Source organism: Melospiza melodia, chromosome 16 (genome assembly GCF_035770615.1).
Source record: "Melospiza melodia melodia isolate bMelMel2 chromosome 16, bMelMel2.pri, whole genome shotgun sequence".
NCBI lineage: Eukaryota > Metazoa > Chordata > Aves > Passeriformes > Passerellidae > Melospiza > Melospiza melodia.
Window position 1 is genome coordinate 20279368 of NC_086209.1, and position 22253 is coordinate 20301620.

The 22253-nt window shown below is 43.3% G+C and overlaps 1 long non-coding RNA gene across 2 annotated transcripts in view; it reads right to left on the reverse strand.

Annotated features, from left to right (window-relative positions):
• LOC134425857 (uncharacterized) overlaps nt 1-22253 on the reverse strand; it is a 186225-nt gene that overhangs the window by 33854 nt on the left and 130118 nt on the right. The window contains exon 1 of one of the 2 annotated variants that reach the window (XR_010029786.1): nt 809-977. The exons of the other annotated variant lie outside the window; for it this stretch is intronic. This is a non-coding gene — a long non-coding RNA (uncharacterized LOC134425857). Of the gene's footprint in view, nt 1-808; nt 978-22253 lie in introns of those variants that run through there. 2 annotated transcript variants of the gene reach the window in all.

A 22253-nucleotide genomic window follows, 5' to 3' on the forward strand; every position in this document is an offset into this window, starting at 1 on the left:
CAGAGTGCCACCGACAGAGGGGCCATGCTCCCGCAGCTGTGGCAGACACATTACAGCCTGAGCTACCGCAAATAGACTTAGTATTTTTGTAACCGAGGAGTCTCCTCAGTATTAATGAGATTCGGTAGGAGCTGGGGGAAATTACACACACCCAAGATATCTCCAAATTTTACTTAAAACCCAAGGGATCCCAAACCCATAGACATCACTTCTAGTCATCACTAACGATGTTAAATCATGATGATTCTGAGCATTTCAGCTGCAGAAATCAAGCGTCTGAAAGACAGAGTTACCTATTTTTCTTTTTAAACAAAAGCTGAAACTTTCCATCACTTCTACTCATATCTACAATTCCCATAGAAAATCTTCAAAATATGAGCTGAATACAGAATAAAAGTTGACAAACCAAGACAGCAAGACAGCCTTCAAAAGGACTCCAATTTATAGATAAATGATAATCTTCTCATTTTTAAGATCATCTCATCATTTTGGGTGGGCCCTATCGCTAACTTTCAAGGGTACAGGACTGCTTATTTTGTGGGCAAGTTTCTGGCATTGATGGAACAGACAAGCTATCATTTGAAAAGACAGCAACACTGCAGGCCTCAGCCAGTTTCAGAGCCATGACTTGTTTAGCTATCGAGCATTCTTAGATCCTTAAAGTGGCAGAATGATTTCTAAAGGCTTCAAGCCCACCTCTCTGAGCACTACATTTGAGTGCATCCTGCTCCACCTGGTGCTAGGCTGGAATTCCAGTTCCTAGCCATGCATCCAAGCTCCCACCACCCTGACAGACCCAAAGGCTCACCGCGGCTGCAGCGTGGAGCTCTTCTCTGAGGACAACTGATGGTTTCATTCTCTGCAGGAGAGGCCTGGAATAAGGGCTGCTGCAAGATGCACATCACAAAAACAGCTAGTCCTGGAGCTCTGCTGCAGTCCCCAAAAAGGGAAAATTCACATGGTAATGCCTTAAGAATCCAGCTGGAGAGAATGGGAGAACATGCACTATTAATAGTCAACAGCATGAGTAGGCACTGTGCATTATGCCAGCTACAATTATTTATGTCTGTCATTATTTATATCTGTACCCAGGACCCACACATACAAACATACACATGCATATATACATTTAGGGAGAACTGATTTTACTTTTTGCGTTGCAAGTCCTTCCACTGTATTTTTCCATCTAGGAAACCCATATATGATCTCCCCATTCTTCTTACAGAACAAGTTCTCTGTTTCAAACAGAGAATCAACAAAGTCTCTCAGTTGTGAAAGCAAGTCCTCCTTCTGCTACAAATATATCAACTCCAGCCCACAGTATTATTGCTGAAATTTCAGCAAAAAGCAAACACTACACACTAATTCTGATACATAGTCTAACACAGGCAGTATGCTGTGGCCCTAAACAAACAAGCAAAAAAAATTGATAAGACAAAAAAACCTTTTCAAAGCATTGAATTTTAAAATCATCTTAGAGAATAAGTTCTTCCCCAGCCTCCAGAGTGTTTTCTCACCTGCAATATATTGATATTAGCCAGATTGATTACAGTAGCCAGAATTCAAGAATTAGAATGTAGCAGAGCACTACTCTGGCGCAAGACATTTTAACAGAGTGGTGGCTATTTCTGAGCTTAAAATACAGTACTACTTCACGGTAAAGTAAACTCTACAGGCTCTTCCAAATAGCTCCATCAACTTGGATTAAATAGCATACATTTCATGTGGCAAGAGGTACACCATATCCAGTGCTGAACTTAGCTATTTTAAAAATTAATTAGGCAATTATACACATGGGGAAACTGTTCTAGTAATTTAGCTGCTTAATCAAATCCCAGGTACCAAATTATGGACCTGATCCTGCAGTTCTTATTCAAGTCAAACTCCTATTGATGTCAGTGGGAGTTTTGCCTAATTAAAGATCAGGACATACACATGTGCAAGGCTGCTTTAAAACTGTGGCTTTGAATTTAGTCTTAGGAATATGAATATGGCTCTGAATCCCAAATCGTTGCCTACAAGTTTCTCACGTGAGACTTTGGGTATATTAATATATATTTTTCCTAAGTCTGGCTCAAATTAACTTCTAGGTAAAGTCTGGAGATTTAGCTAAAGAGTCTTACAGGGCCCAATGGCAAACTGACCTAGTTTTGCAATTTTATTTTAAAGCCAATTAAATACTGCCACAAAACAAGGAGCAGGTTGTAGACACATCACCTACAAATCGCACACAGCTGCAGGAGCTGGCTTTGTGTTATTGCTGGGATCAGTGCAGTCCACACAAGGTGTCCCAAGGGGTCAGTGGGTATGCTCCCAAAAGGGACTGTCCCAAAGAAAGGTTCTGGCTGGAATGCCCAAGCCTGTCAAACAAGCTGCAACACGAGTGAGCGAGGAGGAGTATTTGGGCTGGAGGAGCAAGAACAGTGTCCTCCCTCACGTTCTTCAGCCCCAGCCCCCCAAGAGCCCTTGTGGGGTGCACTTCAGGCAGGGGCAGGCTGGGCTCAGGGCTGGTGCACGAGGGCTGCCTTCACCCCCGTCTGCTCATGCTGATGTTGGTCCTGAGGGCATCAAAGCCGATGTCTTCGAGCGGCCATATGGACATACTCTGCTGATCCTGCCTCTGCAGATGCCTTGGTGATGTGTCAAGGGGCACTCTGAGGCATCACTGGCTACGAAAAGGTAAACCAAAATTAGTCAACAAGCAAGAAATCTGGTGGAGCAGAAGATTACTAAACACTGACAGTTGCCTGGTTAGTATTAGATGCTTGAAGGGAAATGTCTGCCTGGCCAAAAAACATGGGAGTGAGCATATACCACAGACCCCGTCTGCTCAGTGGCAAAGAAGAGCAGTAAAACTCTTTTCCTTTTAAGCAAAATAGAAACAACACTTTTCAGCCAGCACTGGGTTGTCTGTGCACTTGCTAAGTTACACCCTCAAAGCAGGAAGGACAAGACCTTGTGTGTGTCTGAAGATAGAAGGAAATCACAATTCTGTCTAATATACTGGAGCAATTGACCATGAAAAGGTTACATGTTAGGAAATAATTATCTCTAGACACAGCTACTGACAAGGTCAGTGTCCACAAGGATTATTTCCTGCTCACCCAGTGCCTGCTGCCTGCAAGGGAGGTGGGTCTACCCAGCTCCCAACCCCACATTTCACTGATGCTAATGGCACTTGTGCACTGAGTGGCCCAGCAGCTGAAGCAGATAACCAGGAGTGAAGGGGTTAAGTGCCTGTCACAATAGAAACCTCTGGGGGCACTTGACCTTTTCACATTTTTTATTCAGGAATGAGCATCTTGTGCCTGTTGGAGGAAGTTCATCTACATTTGTCCTCATTCTTCACCCTGCTTGTGTATTGTCCCTTCCCTTCACTCGGTGCCCCCAGTGTCCCATTAAGTACCAAGCAACCTCTGTTGATGAATATGAATTTAGAGCAAAGATAGAGGGGACACAAATACTACACATTGATCAAGTGACTTACAAGGAATTTAAACACATTCAAGGCATATGTTTCTGCCAAATAGCTTCCTACACATATAATACTCACCTGTCAGTACTTTGGCACGAAGAGGAAGAAAATCACAGATTTTGAACAGAAGCACTATGCTACCTGGAGCAACAGTCTGACAAGAGCATTAAAGATGTTTAAATGCTAAAAAAAAAAAGACTAAATCACAGCACTGACTTTCACATGCTAAAGAACGTGCCACAAGAGAAGGCACTGTGATACCTGCCTTGGTCTTTCATTCAGCAATTAAGACTGAATTCCTCTGTTCCAAGAGGGAGGGTCTGCAAACCTCTCTGGCTGCAAATCAGTCAAGGGGGATAAATTCAGAATGAGTTTGTCACTGTCTGTTTCGTTTAGGAGCAGATATTCTAAAAAGGTGCAAGCAATATTTGAGACCTTGATCCTGCTGGGATCAAGGAGAGTTTTGCATCGGCTTAAATAAGAGCGGGCTCTACTCTTAGAGCACGTGTGTCCAATTTGTTAATGTTTTGGGTTCAAATAAAAAACAAATCTCAAGTCTTCCCGGCATGGGAGTTTCAACCACATTCTTCCACTGGGGGAGAGCATCAGGGCTTAGACAAGAAAGAGTTTCTGAATGATCTAAGTGAATGGTCCTGAGGAGACTAGCATTACTGTGAGCTTTGAACACAACTACAGAGGGTCTTTTATAGATGTACTCCAGAGGGGAGATCCTTAGATGGGTCCTTTAATGCCTACCCCCATATGCAATCCAGATGAAACTCTTTATCAGATGGGGCCCGGATCTTGCTCCCATTAAAAGTTCTGCCACTGAATTCAGTGGGAGCAGATCTATTTGTCTTATATGCTTATACAGCTTCCCTTATCTCAGTGCCTCAAAATAATGACCCTTCATCCTTTTGAGTCTGAGGAATTCTATTTTCTCTCCTTTGCACACAGAGCACAGCCAGACCAGGTGACGTAGTTATGTGTCACAAGCATATCCAGGTCAGGAAAGGGTCCTAACTCCAAGTGTCCCAAAACCTTAGACCAAAGTACTATTCCACACCTTGTCACCACCATGAAACACCTTTATCAAGTGGAGACACACAAGTCCGATTAGAGCAGCAAGTTTCTCTCTCTTGTTTGGACAAGGAGGAACAAAGCCACGTGAGAAAACAACATTCGAGTATCTCTCATTTCTTTCTTCAAATAAGTTTTTCCAACTTGTCTTCTGCCACTGACCTTCCTCAGTCACTACTGGATGAATAGGAGTCAGCCCTTGACTGCTGCACTATGCTGCAGTTCTAGAAAATATCCTTCACAGCTTATACATCTCCACTGGCTGCTTTCCAGGACTCAGCAACCCATCCCAAGATAAAAGCAGTGCTCCAATAAACCCGTAGGTATAATGCCAGTCACTGTCCACTATGTCCCAAAGGTAGCAGGTAACTCCATTGTCACTGTCCTTGAAGCACATCCACAGAAGAGCTTTTGGGAGGATTCAGTGCAGAGTAGAAGGCAGGTCTTGGCCTTGAACAAGAATTAACTGAAGACACCTCAAGCTCACACAGGAATGTTTCCTAGCAGTGGATGCTGCAAAATCCCTCACGTGCTGGAACGCTTTCAGAAAGATCCCACTGGCAAGGGACAGGTGTGCTCCTGCAGCCACCACCCACCATCAGTCTGCCCCATCTCCAGGGAAGCATTCCAGGGCAGTACCAGCCAGCAGGGATGAGCACTGGTACTGCAGGACTCTTGCACACCAGCAGAGCCAGCCCATGCCATGTGAACACACCTGAGAGGTCTCACAGCAGCACCCACCTCCCTGGCAGCTTCATGCCAACCCTGCCTACAAACCAGGCAGCTCTCGGCTGCACCTGACAGCCACTTACAGCACTTAGCCCATGACTGCTTGAGCACTGAAAAGGGAAACACTGAGAGCAAAATCACCTCCTCAATGTTCGTTATTACTTACCTTCCTGATAGCCCCAAAAGGGCTCCAAGTGGGCTCTACAACCATGCCCCAGAGTGAAGGCTGTTAGTACCAAAAGGAACTTGGGAAACAGAGAGAGAAGAGGTCTCTGGGAGCACTGGAAGGAGAACCCAGGTTTCCCATTTCCAGACTAATACCCTGCCCAATAGCTCCCTGTCCATTTTCAAGAGTACTGACCCAAATACATAAATGAAAGTAAGCATGTGTTGTTTATTTCCAAGTATGAATGGCATGGTTTCCCCTGGGCTCCATGTTTCTTGGAATTATTTGAACTGGAAACCAATCAGCCTGTATTCGCTATTGATTTATTTTATAAAAATCTCTCATCCCTAAAGTAACAGTGCCTTTCCATGTCTCAGCCTGCTGTTTAGTGACACAGTAATCTAAAAGTTATTGATCACTTGGGTCTCTACAGCCATAACATATCTTTCTAAGTGCCTTCATGGAGGACTATTTGCAACACAAGTACTATAAATGGCAGGGCTGCTAATAAAATGAGAAAAGACATTAATAGAGATGTAACACAGCATGGACAAAGACCAATGGAGGCCAGCATCAAAAGGGAACAAGTATGGTCATTTTGAGAGAAGTTTCATTTCTCTTTGAACACCAGAAAGGCCACAACCACATTTTAGTCTAAACAGGAATGCCAGCCTGGACACAGACTGTTCAGACTACTCCCTACCTGAGCAGCAAAGTATCAGTGCTGGAGACACCGAGATGGTCTCATTCTGCTACAGCAGTTCTACTTGACTTCAGTCTACCTGTAGTTCCCAACATCCTGCATAACTTCTGCTTTTCTACAATAGCAATCAGTGCACCCCAGGACAAAAGATCTGGAGCAAGGAAGGTGTGGACACCTCATGGGCAAGAGCTGCTGCAGAAGAGCTGAGCTGCCTCGACAGAGTCACCAACATCAGAGTCCCAAGTGATCTGAAGCCAGACAGCACAGCAGCTTTCCAGTGGGCCTGCCTCAGTGCCATGCAGAAGGAAGCTCATCATCACCATGTAATTTAGACCAGGTTCTGTCCAGATCAGTAGGTACATCAGTCAGGAACAAGGTCTCTAATGCATGACCCCAGCTGAGACATTCTATGAGCTACAGATTTAAACCAGAAACACGTTGCCCCACCCAGAGATAAGGTGTCTGTACATCAGTAGCAATCAGCATGTGCCACTTTACCCAGGCAAGCCACAGTAAAATGTGCCTTCCCTGTCCCCACCAAAGAGAGCCAAGATGTGTTTATTTTACGTGGCACGACTCAGCTCTGCAGCCTGGACTCAGTCCCGCGGGGCAGTGCTGCCTTCATGACCAGAACAGAATTTTTTCCCCCCAAAATGAAATCAGTCATGGGAACAGGACGGCTCTCCCTGACACCGCTAGGCAGTGAGCCTGCAGACAGGCAGTGTGCTCAGGAACACACTTCCAGAAGCAGCATTCAGGAAACATTTGCAACCATTTAAATTTCCCACCCAAGAAGTTTTGCACTTGTCAATTTACCTTATTCCACAGGTTTTTAATTTAGTTGTATGGGAAGAAACTTTATATGCCTCAAATTTTATATGTTAATGCCAGATGTGAACACAATAGCATGTGTTCCCTGTCTGCCTGCTGCACTTCTTGGGAAAGGATGCTGTAATGCTGCAGCTCCAAACACTCACACAATCAACAAAACGCTTGCCCCTCTTCTTCAGCAGCGATTGCCCCAGTGCCCTGGGGAATTCCAACTGGCAAGACAATCTGCTCACACATACTTCCCAGCCTTCTGAGCACAAAATATCCCAGGATGCAAAAGGATTAAAGACAAAAATTTGATTTGCTAATTACGAAAGATAATAAGGAAACTGCTGAAGACCATGCACTGTCTATTGCAACATGAGAATGCATTCCAGATGCTTCCATGTACAGAGAGGGTGGAGATTATTGATCCAAAAAGCTTTTAAATGAAGGTGACAGAGTTTTTTCTACTACATAGACCTGAGATGGATGAACATGAAAAGATGCAACTTATTTTAATTATCATTGTTCTGTTTTAAAACTAGGAACTCTTTTGCACTGTTTGGTGGTTTTTTTTTTTTTTTCCATTAGTTAAATATTTTTGCAACTCTTATCAGTTCTGAAAGTATAACTCAGTACATGATACACATGTTTGTCCTCCTGGACTTCCAGCACTCTTCCAAAAGCATCCCTGAGGACAAGGCGTACAACTCCAAATTCCATGACTGCTATGAGGCATGAAAAATAGCATTACCGGTTAATGGCATCAAAGAGTTTGCATGTGTTAAACAATGAACAATAATTTCTTGTTAGAACCACTGCCCAAACACTGCTGTCACTGGCAGAGCCATCTTCCCCCGAAGCTTGGGCCAGAGGAGATGGCCAGGCATGAACTCTGCCTCGCCCAAGCTCAACTCTCATTTTCATCTTGATCCCTTAGGGAAGACCTGCCCCTGCCCCTTCCAGGGAAGGAGGATGTGTCCTGGGGACAGCCAGGGCAGGTGAACAGGGACAGAAGGCATCTCTTCTGGCCTCACTGTGTCTGTAACTGGGCACATGCTACTGCCTCAGCCTCCAACTTCACACTCTACAAAGCAATTCACCTGCCCAATTGGGAAGCACATGTGCTTGCCCCAACCAGCCTGCTTTGAGCACTTGCTCAGCATTATAACCCTCAGCAAAGCAGGGGGAGAAGGGGCCCAGGGCAGCTCAGCATGGCAGTGCAGAAGCCACGATGGGGCCCATTTCAGTTTGATTTGTTGCGGCACTCTAGATGCAAGATGAAATCTGAGAGATGAAATCTGAGCAATTTCTTGCTTCTCTTCTTTCTGGACAGTTATTAACACTATAAAGAAGGCTGAACAGTGGGGCTTCCCAACTCCATTATTGTCAAGGCCTATTTCAAAGGCAGTGGCTGAAATGCCCAGTGCTGCCTTTGTTGATCCTGGGCTCAGGTCTCCACGTTCACTTCTGTCAAACCGCAAGGCTGAGCAAATTAAACATAAGCTTTCTCTGGAGGGGTGGAGGAGGGGGAGACAAGGACGAGCACTCCCTCAGCCTACGTGTCCATTATGTTCACTCCACTCTCACGTTCCTTGTGTAAAACCAGGGGAGCAGAAAAGCCACAGCAGTGCCAGCTCTCCTGCCTGAAGCCTTTCTGGGCACCAGGAGGGCTGTGAAGCCAAGCCATGGGCTGGGCTCTAAGGGGGTGCTGCAGCCGTACCTGCCACCAGCCCTTCTGATCACATGGAAATACTAAACATACGGGCTCTTTATCTTCCACCTGCAGGGAGGGGTTATTTGTCCCCAAGACCCATGACAAGCTTATTACAGACCGTTTCAATTCGAATCAACTTGTCAAGAAAAGAAAGTGGCGAAAACGCATTAATTAAACAGCTTTACTCATGCAGAAAAGCTGCCAGCATGAGCACTTTAAATTACCTGGGCACACCTAGCGGATTTGCATTCCCTTGGCACAGCTTTGCTCAGGCCCACAAAGCATCCTCCACTCCATGCTTCCATCTAAGCAAGGAACAAAAGAGACTGACAGCCCAGCACCACCTTCCCTGCTTGGGGGCCAGCGCCCTTCCCGAGGGATTTTGTGTCCGTTTATGCAGAAACCTTGCTCCTGCTAGATGCAGGGACAGGAAGTTTGGATTCTTCTATAAAACTAAAGACCAAGGCAAAAGAGGCCTTCTAGAAACAAAGGAGGTGGAGCGGTGCCAGCAGGGGGGTAACTGCATGCCATTGTTAAATATTAACATAAAATAAAGCAGTAGAAATGGATGTCCATCAACAGAATTAGAAGGAACTAAGAGAGTTTAAGAACAAAAGGTTTACTTATTTAAATTACAGGAGATGAAAAACAACTGGGAACGCAATTTATAGCACAAAGTACAAAGCTACAAGACTGCTAAATGTAATTATATTTCAAAGTACATTTCCTTCTACATTTTAAACTAAACATGTACAATTATTTTCACAAAAATAAAACTAATGACAATGTAGCCTTTAGATGTTCCATCCCTTCCCTCAATTGCTTTCATATTCAGTTCATCCCTTTACATTAACCAAAGAGTTTGATTCCCTCATTCAAATAGAGGTCAGCCTTCAGATAGAAGACTAAAGCTTGAAGAAAGAAAACCACTATGAGCAGATCTTTATTTTTAAAAATCACCTCTTACTCCTAAATTCGTGGATCTTAGATTGCACTTTTATATTTCTTTTTCTCACTTCTCTGCACAAAGGAAGAGTGGAAAAGCAGCTGACTAATTAGCTTCACTATTTGTCATGTTTGATTTGTACGTTTAGTCATGGCAGGGATGCTTAAGAGTAAAGGTATTTAAAGGTATTCAAAAGTTTAAGGTTTTGGAGGTTTTTACCCTGCTTGGGGAAAAGAGCAACAGTGCCAAAGGCCAGCAGGGTCCAACATTAAGGCGATACCTGCATCACAGTCTGGCTTTGCAAAACCACCCTTTATTGCATTTTTGGCAACAAGATTGTCCAGGTGCAGAGCCTTCCTTCCGCTGAGGCACTGGGCTGTTTGGCTCTGCTGGGCTCAGGAGCCGCAGGCTCCATCTCGGTGGGCATTCACAGAGGGATGTCCATTACAGGCATCCTCAGCTCCGGCACTGCACCCTGACCTGCAGAGCTGCTTCTTCAAGCTGCCCCTGGTGTCCCATGTGATCAGAGCCTTATTCAGCAGATCAAATTCAGCATAACAAAAGGTTTGTGGCCATCCAGCCAAGTGCATTGCTAATGGTCACTGCTTAAGGCCAGGTAATATTCAAAAATTAGACTGGAGAAGTTTTCAGAAAAATCGAAATGCTGGCACAACCAACTTTATCCCACTATTAACTTTTCCAGCAAAAAATAAGTTCAGGACTTTAGTCAAACATCAATACATTACATTTCTTCAGTTTCCTTCAAGTAAAATTTTCATATTTAAAATGTATTTAAGAGCCAAATGAAAATTTTTTGTCTTAGTAAAAAAATAAACCTATTTCTTTCAAAACAATGTCTTGCAACTCCTTGCTGTGACAAATTTTTTCTGGTTTAGCTCATCTCAAAAAAAATACTGTTTCAGATGCCAAATAATTGCCAAATGAAAAAATAAAAACAGTTACTTGGGCAGATCTTTTTAAAGCTACAAACATATTTCAAGTGTTCTGGGCTGCAACAAACCATTCATTTTGATTCACCTGAAAAAAATGTACCAATTCACCAAAAATTCACTGAAAAAGTACCAGCCCCTGCTAATGAGTTATAAATAACACATGCACATATAAATTAGTTTATGTTCATCTGACAACATAAAAAAAGCTTGTACCAGATGTTTCAGAGAAAGACACAAGAAGCCTTGAAGTAGACAGATGTGAGATAATCTGCTTCCCACCATGGGTGTTTTCCTAATCCCTGAAAGCAGAAGCAGGAGTATCTTTCCAAAAACAATGCAGCAGTTTCTGATTGCATTAGCTGTTACTAAAGACAAAGCTAGCAATGACAGCTTTTACAAGCTCTGTTTTCAGTTACTTACAGCTTTGCAAAAGTTTGGACAACATTTCATGCCAGGTACATTTTGGATTCAATTTTTGCATTCTCTTTTGATAGGTTCTGCAAGAAATATTAATGTACTTTTAAGAAAACCACTTGAGGAATAGACATCATTCCACAGGCATTATAACAAACTCTTCTGACAGGGATTTCACTATGCATTTTACTAATTTAAAAAAATTTAAGAACTTTGTTGAAGCACTCCACACTGTCTTAGAGTTTGAAAGTGGAAATATACATGCAGAAAATCCACAAGCAAGACAAATTTTGCCAGCATCTTTTGGTAAAGGCCAGATGTTCAGATGCTGAAGTATTTGCACCTGCAAAAACTAAAGTTAACTCCTTAAGTTTAACTGCAACCAAGATGAGAACAACAAAGTGGTGCAAAAACAGTTATTAGCATCCTGACAGAAAAAAAAAATTAAAAAATGAAAGAAAAGAAAAAGGAAATCTAACTCTCAGGAGACTATTGCCAGAAGAGATGCCTTGTTAAGACATTTCTAATCTGTTATTTTTGCAAAATGAACTATGAAGTATTCAGTATAATAATTCCAGATATCATGGGCTCAACAAAAAGTAGAGGTGCCTTTTTATAAAATAAATGTATTCCCTTTGCTTTTTATTTGGTTTGTTTGAATATTAATTTGTTTTTAAAGTCATAGTTTTACAAAAGTTTTTTTATGGCTGAAAGTCAGAATTCACAACACGAACATATGAAAAATTCTTAAAAGGACTGGAGACTTGCTCTATTTCCCTGCTACAGCCTGCAGCCTATGCTCCAGAGAGACAGCAAAAATCTCACCAACACCAGGAAGGCTTTAATAATAAATAAAAGCTTTCCTGACATTGAAAAATATTTTCACCACAAAAAGTAACATCTTTTTAATTCTAATGTTGAACTTCTCTTCAACATGAGGACATCTTCCTCTGAGAGAACCCTTAGCACAGATGCACACGGTGACACATCTGCTCAAGCACTGGGGAAACCACCAAGGCCAGCTTCATGTTCAGGCACTGCAGCACTTCTGCACCAGCAGCTCCCACAGCTAGGATGGGACCAGTCCAGGCAAAACAGCTAATAAAGCTCAAAAAAGGCTGAATTTTATTAATTTGGATGGGGAGCAGCCACCTTGCCCTGCCTTCCCCTTACCCTGACATCTAATCATCTGTTCTGCACAGGAGCGGGTGAGCGCGTCTGCTTTGTGTCCCTTGGAAGGGCTGTCAAAGGACAGAGCCCAGAGGCAGGAACGAGCTGAGGTGGGGCTGAGGAGGGGCACGAGGGGCACGGCTGGGGAGGGGACACAGCCCAGGGACACCAAGCCACCCCTGAGCGCTGCCCCACAGCCGGGTACCACACGCCGGCAGAGCTGGTTACTGCGCTGGTTACCATGCCAGTTACCCACACTGGTTATCAGGCCAGTTACCCATCCCTGTTACCCACACTGGTTACCATGCCAGTTACCTACCCTGGTTATCATCCCTGTTACCCACACTGGTTACCATGCCAGTTACCTACACTGGTTAACATCCCTGCCACCCACACTGGTTACCATGCCAGTTACCCATCCCTGTTACCCACACTGGTTATCACCCCGGTTACCCATCCCTGTCACCCACACTAGTTACCATCCCTGCCACCCATCCCGGTTACCCATCCCAGTTACCCATCCCGATTACCCACCCCGGTTACCCACCCCGGTTACCCACCCCGGTTACCCACCCCGGTTACCCACCCCGGTCCCCTGCAGCAGAGCCACTGCAGCGCGGATGAGGCGATGGCCGAACTGCTCGGGGTGAGCCCCTCAAGCAGGAGGGGATCCCTGAGGGGACACCCAGGGAAGGAAGGAAGGAGTTTAAGTGTCCATAAGTGATGCAGACCCCACTGTCACTGACTGAAGCCGAGATGGCTCTTCTGAATTACACACCAACTTCTAACATGCCTTCTTTCAGGTGGGTACCTTTCTTTTTTTTAAACTCTTTTTCCCTGGCTACCTTTCAGAGCTTATTGCTGATTTTCTGCTTTGTTGCTTAAAAAAAAAAATCTGCAAACACTGTTACAAGACCATAGCTAAGCATCTGCAACTTATAAAACATTTAAAAGCTTTACATTTAACCTATCTATTGGCAATAAAACATACTCCAACACAAATCCACTATTTGAGACAGATGTTTGAAATATGAATGAATGTTTGAATATTCAGTTTTAAATACTCATGATAAAAGAAGCTGCAGAGACATGCCATTGATCTAATACTTGTTTGCACATTCCTTAGGGCTATGCATGAACCATAATGGGATTTCTACTTACTAAACAACAAAAGGTGTAAAAATGCCTTTTCAGTTGCAAACTTTGTTCATTTATTCCTGTGGCAAAAGAATGCAAATCTTAAGTCATTTTTTTGTGCACTGACATCAAGTCTTTCTCACACAAAAAGTTCCTTAAAGAAACAAGAAGAAAGTTCAGAATAAAGTCATGCTTCCTCCCCCACATGTCCCTATAAAAGAAAAAAAAAAAAAAAAAAAAAAAAGAAAAAAAAAAAAAAAAAAAAAGAAAAGAAAGAAAAAAGAGAAAAGAGAGAAGGAAATGTCACTTAACCCAATTGTACCTGCCAGCTAAAAGCAAAGGCTAGTTAGGTGGGTGACTCTAAGCTATTAGGCATGTATGTCAGTAATAAACACGGGTTTGCAAATATTTGTATGGTTAGGCCTTCAGTATTTCCACCGCAGGAATTTCTGCCCCAGCCCTGGGGTGAAGTGACAGAACCTCTGCACAGATGGAGGTGGCAAAGCAACTCTACATGAAGGCAAATGACAGCTGGTAACTTATAAACATGAGCAAGAAGATACTCTTTAACAAGCAACATTCTCTGTTAATAGCTCTAGTTTTGGTCTTTTCAGCCTTTCATGTGTAGAGTAGGAGAGGAGCTTTTATTTTCACTATGAAACTGCAGATATTTAAAATTAATACTAAAGCAGGAACTGAAAGAATGGGGTGGTGGGATGCATTTTCAAGGAGTGTAGGGAAACAGTGTTAATGTCAGAATCAATCCTTGAGCTATGAATAACTTAACTTCAAAGCTGATACTACTGTCTGACTGAGCACCCTATGTCTTCAAGGAAGATAAAGCCACATATGTAGTCAAACCAATGTTTAATTCAGATTACGCAGAACAATACAGAAACTTGACTGGAGCCAATTAACTAAGCTTTCACTGACTGATAAAAATGCCATTTCACATCCTTTCTGTGTACAGCAGGGAGCAGTTTGAGAGCGTTACAATTCTGAACCACATTTGCTGACCAAACACATTTTTATGCTTAACACATCAACAGCAGAATTCCAATAATGACAGTTGACCACCTTCCAAATTCTCCACCTTCCAAAATGGGAAGAACCTTTACCTCTACCAGGGACAAACCCTCATAAGCCTGTATTGACTGTGTCAAAGTACAGAGAAGATCTTCCAGTGAAAAATACCGTTTCTGTAGGAGATTCTTTGGAAAATGCAAGACACTTTGCTCAGGCACTGTGCAGGACTTCAAGTGCGTGTCTGCTACCAGTCTTACTACTGTCATTCAAGAAAGAGGCCAACACAGGCCCTGTTCTTGCCCAGGGTCAGATTTTGGTTAATCTGTGATGCCGCACAGGAGCCAGTCTGCCCAGGGCCCCACCAAACAAAGAGCAAGAACAGTTGTCTCACAGATAATGTCGCTGTGAAACACCACTCCTCGAGACCCCGCACTTAATAGCTGAGCTGCCCAGACACAAAACATTTATGTTGACTCAGAAAAGTGTAATGAAACATTTCAGTTTAAAATTTAGTATTGTAACTCCATTGAGTCATGTGTTTCCAAAATAACAATTGCTGGCATTGTTGAGAGTGAACACAAAAGTATCCCAATCCAAGAATTTACAGTTAACCTACCTTAAACCTTTTGGGATGTGATTCCAAGACAGCCAAAAATTGCATAGGTAACTGAAGGGGGACTATAAAAGGTTACAAGTTGGCACAGCCACACGGCAAGACAGACTGGTCACCATGCAGTGGGTGGCAATGACAGCATCTGAAACCTGGAAAAAAGTCTCTTTATCCCTGCAACAAAGAAGCCAGAAGATTACACTACTGTTTATGTTCAGCTGCAAGTCTTCCACAAAGCCCTATTTCTAAAGGGTTGGCCCCAATGCCCCTTCCCAGTCCCTAAAAAATCTATTTTCTCTGTGCCTTAAATCCCCACTTGTAAACCAAAAGCAACTTCATCCCTGTCCTACACCTTGCCCACCCATCTATTCAATTGCAAGTTCTTTGGGGTGAAAGAAGTGCAGGTGAGGCCTCACATGAGGGTGGTGACCCTTTAGGAGTGACAAATACCAACAAAACTGTATGCAGGAAATAGGGAGAGCCTGAGCAACCCTTGGAAAGAAGCAAAGTTGAAAAGCAGCTGTATCACCCTAAGTCTAAGCTGTGCCACTGGTATCAGACAAATGGCATGCAAGCAATTTGTCAGCACTGAACTTCGCAACAGGCATCAGGAGTGCAGGGAGAGAACAACTGAGCTACTTTCCAAGAAATTCTGTGATTTTCCAGCTAACCATGCAGCTGTAAAACTGAGCAGCCCAGGCTGGATTATGCAATAATAGAAAGTCAATACTGTAGGCAGTCAAGATATTTCAAAACACGCTGGTGAGCCTTCTGTGGCATTTTGCCCTTACAGCCTTCTTTCTCCCTGATGTCCATTTTACGGAAAGTCTCCAGCCCACACGGCGGGCAGCGCTCCCTCCTCGGCCGTGCAGATGCCCCGGTCCCCTCTCGTGGCACGCACCAGCCCGAGACACGAACAGAGAGGAGAGGAGAGGAGGGTTCCTCCGGAGCTCCTCACAGTGCCCACTGCCTGACTCTGCACGGGGGGATAAAAGGACAGCGATAAGTCTGTTGTTGTCAAGATGGAGAAGAACGCTTAAAAAGCCTTTGAAATAAGCAATTTCCCCTCTCATCAGTATCCTCTTGACTGCTAAGCTCCCTCCTTTGTCCCTCACCTGAATGGCGATCAGCAATGCATGAGTGGCCAAGGGGCATCAGCAGCAAGTGACAACACCAGCCGAAACCACTGCGGGAAGGAAAGGCTGATCTCTAAAGACCTCTGCCCTACGGAGGAGAAGGAAGGAAGGGCAAAGCGTGACAGCTTCATTTGTCCTGCCTATTTAGGCACAGGGTATAGCATTTGCCATCGCTCATAATAGGTTTACTTGGCATCCCATCTCTGAAACGAATCAGAATCGAATGCGCAGGTGCCAGGAATCCCATTGCCAAACAAGCTTCCACCCGACCTTAATTATATTTTTGCTTCTGTACTCAAGGAGGGTGAGTAGCCCTTCCACTCTGCTGTCCTCAAACAGCTACACTGCAACCAAGAAGTCTCTCCTTTGCAAAGTGTGTTGTACCTTCTGGTCACATTGGTCTTGTGTTGCACATGCCTAACAGCACCCTGAGCTCAGTCAGAGCTTATATGGAGTTAAAGATCACCAAAAATCAGCTTCATTGCCATGGAAAAAGAGGGAAAATTTTATTCTTTAACAAACTTCATTTCTCATTAGGGATATTCACCTGTGATACTTTAACATTGCTGTTGAACCTGACTGCATGAGGAAGAGCTGATTGCCATGTAGAGATTCTTCACTAATCCAGCTCCATTCTTGCACAGAGCATAGTCACCAGTGTGTTACCACATTATTTCTGAAGGGCCAGACTCCCATCTTTTATAAGTTTTAGAAGCTAGAAACAGTTTTAGAAAACAAGAAGAGAGTACAGAGTGTTTAAATAAAACAACACAGAAATTAACAGAGTCTGTTACTTTGTGTGTGTGGTCATTTTCCTAGGGAAAAATTATATGGGGATGATTCTCTGAACAACAATGCCCTAACAAAGACATCACGTGTTACACCATTTGCTCAAATAATTACACATCATTTAGATATTAGTCTTCTATCTCAAGGCATCACAAGGGAGTCTTAGCTTTTTGAGCACATGCAATTCCCATTAACAATAATGAGAGCTACTCACATATTCAGGATGGACAGTACCTCTCTTGGGAATTCCTGCATTTGTCATACCTCATCTGGGGAAACAACAGAAACGTAACAAAGGCAGACCCTAAGTCGAGGAGGTGTCAGACACTGACCTGCCATGACTGATTCTCAGCATTTCTCATCAGGGATTGCTCCCCCAGCTCCTCAGGAAATGTTACTGGGATGTTACTCACTGTGCTCTGGAGCCACACACCTGTCTCAAACTCTCCCCAGAGCTGCTCTTGCTCCAGGCTACACCACCAGGCAAACCCACATTAGCAATGAGTGAGAACCACTTTCTGCCAATCCTGTTTCTCAAACTCACATTAGAGGATCAGATGCAAATTTTCAGATGGTGGTTTTTTACTTTGGGCTTTTCCAAATGTGGTGCCCACTAACAGCACAGCAGCCAGCTGGTTTTGCTGGCAGCTTCTGTTAAGGCTGTGTCAATCAACATCATCCTCCTCTGTGGTGTTGGTGCCTTGAGAACTGACATATGCAAAGGAGAGCAGAAGTGTGAATCACACAAGTGTGGTAGACCCTTCCTACTGAAACTGTACCAGCAGGTGTTTAACCCCTTCTCCTCCTCCTCCTCAGCCCTGTCACATCTGTAGAGTTCTGATCAAACTGCTCTTCTCAGCTATGCCACGAGGAAGGTGCATTTCCACGTGCTGTACAAGCTTTATTCTTGCTTATAATTCAGCAGAAGGTCCAAGAGAAGAACATGGAGGTGTCACTGTTGAACAGAGAACTGGTCATCAGGGGCTTGGAGATCTATGCCTAGTTTTCCTGTTGGGAATGAACTTAGGTTTCAGCCTCCAGTGACTGCACTTCCTCTTAACCCTCTGAAGGAATGCTGAGAAAGCAGCCATTCTTTCTGAAAGGCATTTTAAAAGCAGAAATGCTTGTCAGCCTTGTGTGTCTACACTAGGCCTTCTGTCATATCCCGTCCAATGTCTCTCCAGTCCCCTGCTTTTGTTTCACACCCAAATGCTTTCAACTTCAGCTCACACCAGCAGTAGGGCTGATATAGAGCACTCTGCCCTCAGCAATCAAGTCCAGCAGTAAAATTCATTGAGCTTAACCAAATCAACAGAATTTCAATGGGACACTTTAAATAGTAGCATAAGTTACAGGCTGAACCTCACAAACAGTTATAAAATTATCACAATTTTTCATTTTTATCAGTAGCCCTAGTGCTCAGCAGATAGAAATAACGCTGACTTCCAGGGCTGCATCTCCCAAATGCAGGGCTGCCCAAAGCAAACCCCTCCCTCTGAATGCCTGCTGTGATGTGCAGCACTGCCTCATGTCCTAAGGAGTCCTTCACTTACATAAACTGCTCATCTAAATATATCACTTTCCATGGCCAACGTGGTTCATATATGGTGTTCCCTTTATTTGTTCCATTCCATAGCCATTATGAAACCTGGTAAAGAACTTTCTCCAAAGCAAAGTTAAGCCAGATTCATGCTGTTCCAAAGTGCTGATTCAGCTTTCTGGTTGTTTATCACTCAGAGGAAAACACCACTGTGCAACTGAAGAGAGTAGTACAGGAGGACACTCCAAAGAAGAGAAGCAGTATTTAAAAAACCAAACAAAAAAAAAAACACAAAAAACCTAATTAGTTTCTCTTTCACTTGTTATCACAAAAATCAGAGCTTACTTAAAAAAAAATATTTCAGAGAAAAACAGTTTCCAAGATGACAATGCCATATTAAATTCTTTTCCAAGCTCAATAAACTATGACTTATAAAACTTGTAAAATTCTTACTAGACTCAAGACAGCTCCACATGTGTCTGTGGCAAGAAGAATGGAACCTTTTGCTAAACATGTGCTAAATCTTGCCTCTTGGCTGAACAACTCTGCCCATCCCAACGCAGTGTCTCAGCGCTGCTGACTGCAGCGTGGGGCTGATGGAAGCTGGCTGTCCTCAGGAAAGCTCTGCTGTGCCACAGTGCTGTCTCACTGCTGTGTCTGCCCAGCCTTTCCCAGCAGTCCTGCATGAAGGCACAGCTCTCAGGGCAGCCCAGCCCAACAGGGCCACACCGCTGCCAGCTACAGAGAATCACCCAGAGCATCTCCATTGGTACTCGCTGCTCTGGGCTTCTGCAGCCCAGCACCCTTCTTTGGGAACAGTCAGACAAGTTACAGGAAGTAAATTTGCTTACTTGTGCACTGCATCAGCAATTAAACATTTCCCACTTGATTCCCTGTAAAGGCTTTTTAAGAATAAGCTCTCCTTAACCCAACAGGCATTGTTCTCTTTTGAAGCCATCCTTCAACTCTTGACTCAGAAGAACAGAAGCGTCCTGTGTTAACACCATATGGGAAAATTTGCTAAAATAGTTCAACACATGGAATTTACAAAAACTTTGCTTGCATTTGCTCAGAGCAGCTTTTTAGCTTAAGGAGAAGGCAGTGATTTTCCACTGAGTTGCAGAGATGCAGAACAAAGCCACTGATGTTTCCACAGTCTGCTGAGTTCCATCTCAAAGCACGACTCTTTATAACAGCACAAGGAATAGATCTGCTGAATGGGAAGTTTGCCCATCTACACCTTTAAGATGCGCTGGTCCATGACTTGGATGTGGGAAGAAGTTGTACATCCACAGACCACCTGAATGTCCCACTCTTTCATGACACAATTTCTCCAGCTCAATTCTACTTCCTACTTTGAGATACTTACGATCCCAAATATTTATTTGTTAAAGTCAACTGTGTCACAAGACACTTCCCACTTCTTGTGAGCATAGAAGATATTTTTTTACCTTTAAATACCTTTTTTAAAAATTTTGGTTTTTCTTCTGACAGTCCACCTGATGCTATTTACAATAAATAGGCATTTCCCCCATTGCATCTCTGCACAGCCTTAACGCTCTGTAGATACCGTTCTCATGGATTTAACTGATTTTTTGCAATAATTTCTTTCCCCACATTGTAAAGCCTTATATTTTCTGAGGCTGTCCCCAACACTGTAAAATATTACATATAACCCAAGTAATTTACCTTGGAGTACAGCAATGCTCAAGATGGTCCTACTTGGTCTTTAGCACGTGGTGCACCACAAACCATGAATATAGAAGCAATTCTCTCTGTATATCACAAATACTTTCCCTTGTGGATTTTTTTGAAACTGGGAAGTCATCTTGACAACCTACACAAGGAGACCCTTCAGAAAATTGAGCACTGTATCACTGTGTTTATCCCACACACCTCCCTCCTCTCAGATGGCAAGAGGATAGAAAGACAAAAAGCAGTCTGCATTCTCACAAGACAAAAAAAGACCTCTCACATCTAAAAAAGAAAACACTATGGCAATCTGGGAACTCCAGTGCATTAGAAGATGAAAGATAAATTGTGTTCTGCGAATGTCACACATGTTGTTGTTATTATCTCTAAGAGGAGGACCCCATTGTGCTAAGTACTACACATGCTCAAACTAACAGGCTGTTCCTGTCCCACAGGCCTCATAACCCAAGGGAAATGCAGTATTGTTGCCTCCTTTTTATGAAGGGGAAGTGGGACACCAGAAGATTCAGTGACTTGAACAAGTTACTCAATGAAATAGCAGATCTGAGAACTGAAGCCACATCCAAGTCTCCATCTCATTATTTAATCCTCACAGTGTTCAAAATCAATTTTAGTTAAGCAGCATCTAAGCTTCCGATTGGCACCCATGATTATTTCTGCTTCTACAAAAAATTTGATCTATTGTTCACTCCCTCATTCATTTTAGATTCCTGTAAAACTTGTCTTTAAATATATGTCCAAAAGATACAACACAGCCACAAAACACTTCTACAAGCAGATTACTTCCACATTCAAATTCAGAGAGTACCGGAGTACCGACATCTATCTTTAAACAGGCACTTTGAAAAAAATACACAAAAACCCTCATTACATGGAAGTACACACAGTAACAGTATTGTGCTTCACAGGTGATCACAATTTTGCTCCATTACAATAATAGAAGAGCCATTATCATGCTGCCCATAAGTGCACCATTAAGAACTGAGGTGCTCAAAACTTTCTAAAAAAATCAAGGTAGTACAAACCAGGAGTTGGGCACCTAAAAATACCCAACCTAGCAGCTATCCAAGCCAGTGGCTTCAAATTCCTGCCTAATTTCATATATTAAATAACTGGTGAAATCACACACTAAGTTACCTAAATGTTTGTCCATTTAATATCTGAACCTAAATCAGTATTTCAAAAATCTTGAAAATGTTTTCTTTTCTTGGGAAGTAAGAGAAAAAAGAACTCTAAGTCTCAAAACAGAGTGAAGAGGGATGTAAGTTTTTTAGAGGTGCACAGAACAATATTCCAAATTCTAAATTTAAAAATAATGTGAGAGCAAACTCACTAGTGTAGCGAAGCTTAAGAGATGCACACTGTGAAACTTTAGAAGAGTTAACCCTGGGTCTTACACCAGAGCTGAGGTAGGAGAACACATTGATAAAGCAACAAGGCTAGTCAGGAAGCTGCACCCTGGGGAACCGTGAAGTTTGTGCAGGGTGAAGAAAACTCATAATGAAGTTCCAGCACTTTGGGATGGGGGACGAGCGATAGTCTCGCCAAGCTGGATGGCTCTGCTAGGCTGGAAAATGTCCTTTCTCATAATCCAAGTGAAGTGCAGCAACTTCTTCCAATTATTTTAAAGAAACTACTGGCAAAGTGAATTCTATTCCCATCCAGCGGGCTTTGCATACCTTCGTGAGACAGCAATGCAATTTGGTTTGTTGTCAGTATGCGATGAGAGCCTGGGGTTTGGCCGTGTGTGAGGGAGCTGGTCAGAAAAGGTCAGAGGTACCCGAGGAGGGAGCAGAGCTCTCCCAGCAGAGCAGACTGCTGCTGCATTACCTGGGCCACCACCGTGACCAGAGCAAAACTCTCACCATGTCTGAGACAACATTACATTCAGCTCTTCAGGGAACTGACTGGTATTCATCCCTCTGGAAGAGAGACTGGCAAGTGCCTCCTGCTGCAGCTCTTGGGATATAAAAGAGTTAAATTGATACCAGAAACTGAGATAACAATCAACATCTTGGGAGTGCATGGAACTGGACTGCTCTTCTCACTGGCAGCACCAAGCAATTCTCCTAACCCAAGTTTTAACTCACTAAACTCTATTTGTTCCTATTCTTTGCCTCAAAACTGCATTAATTT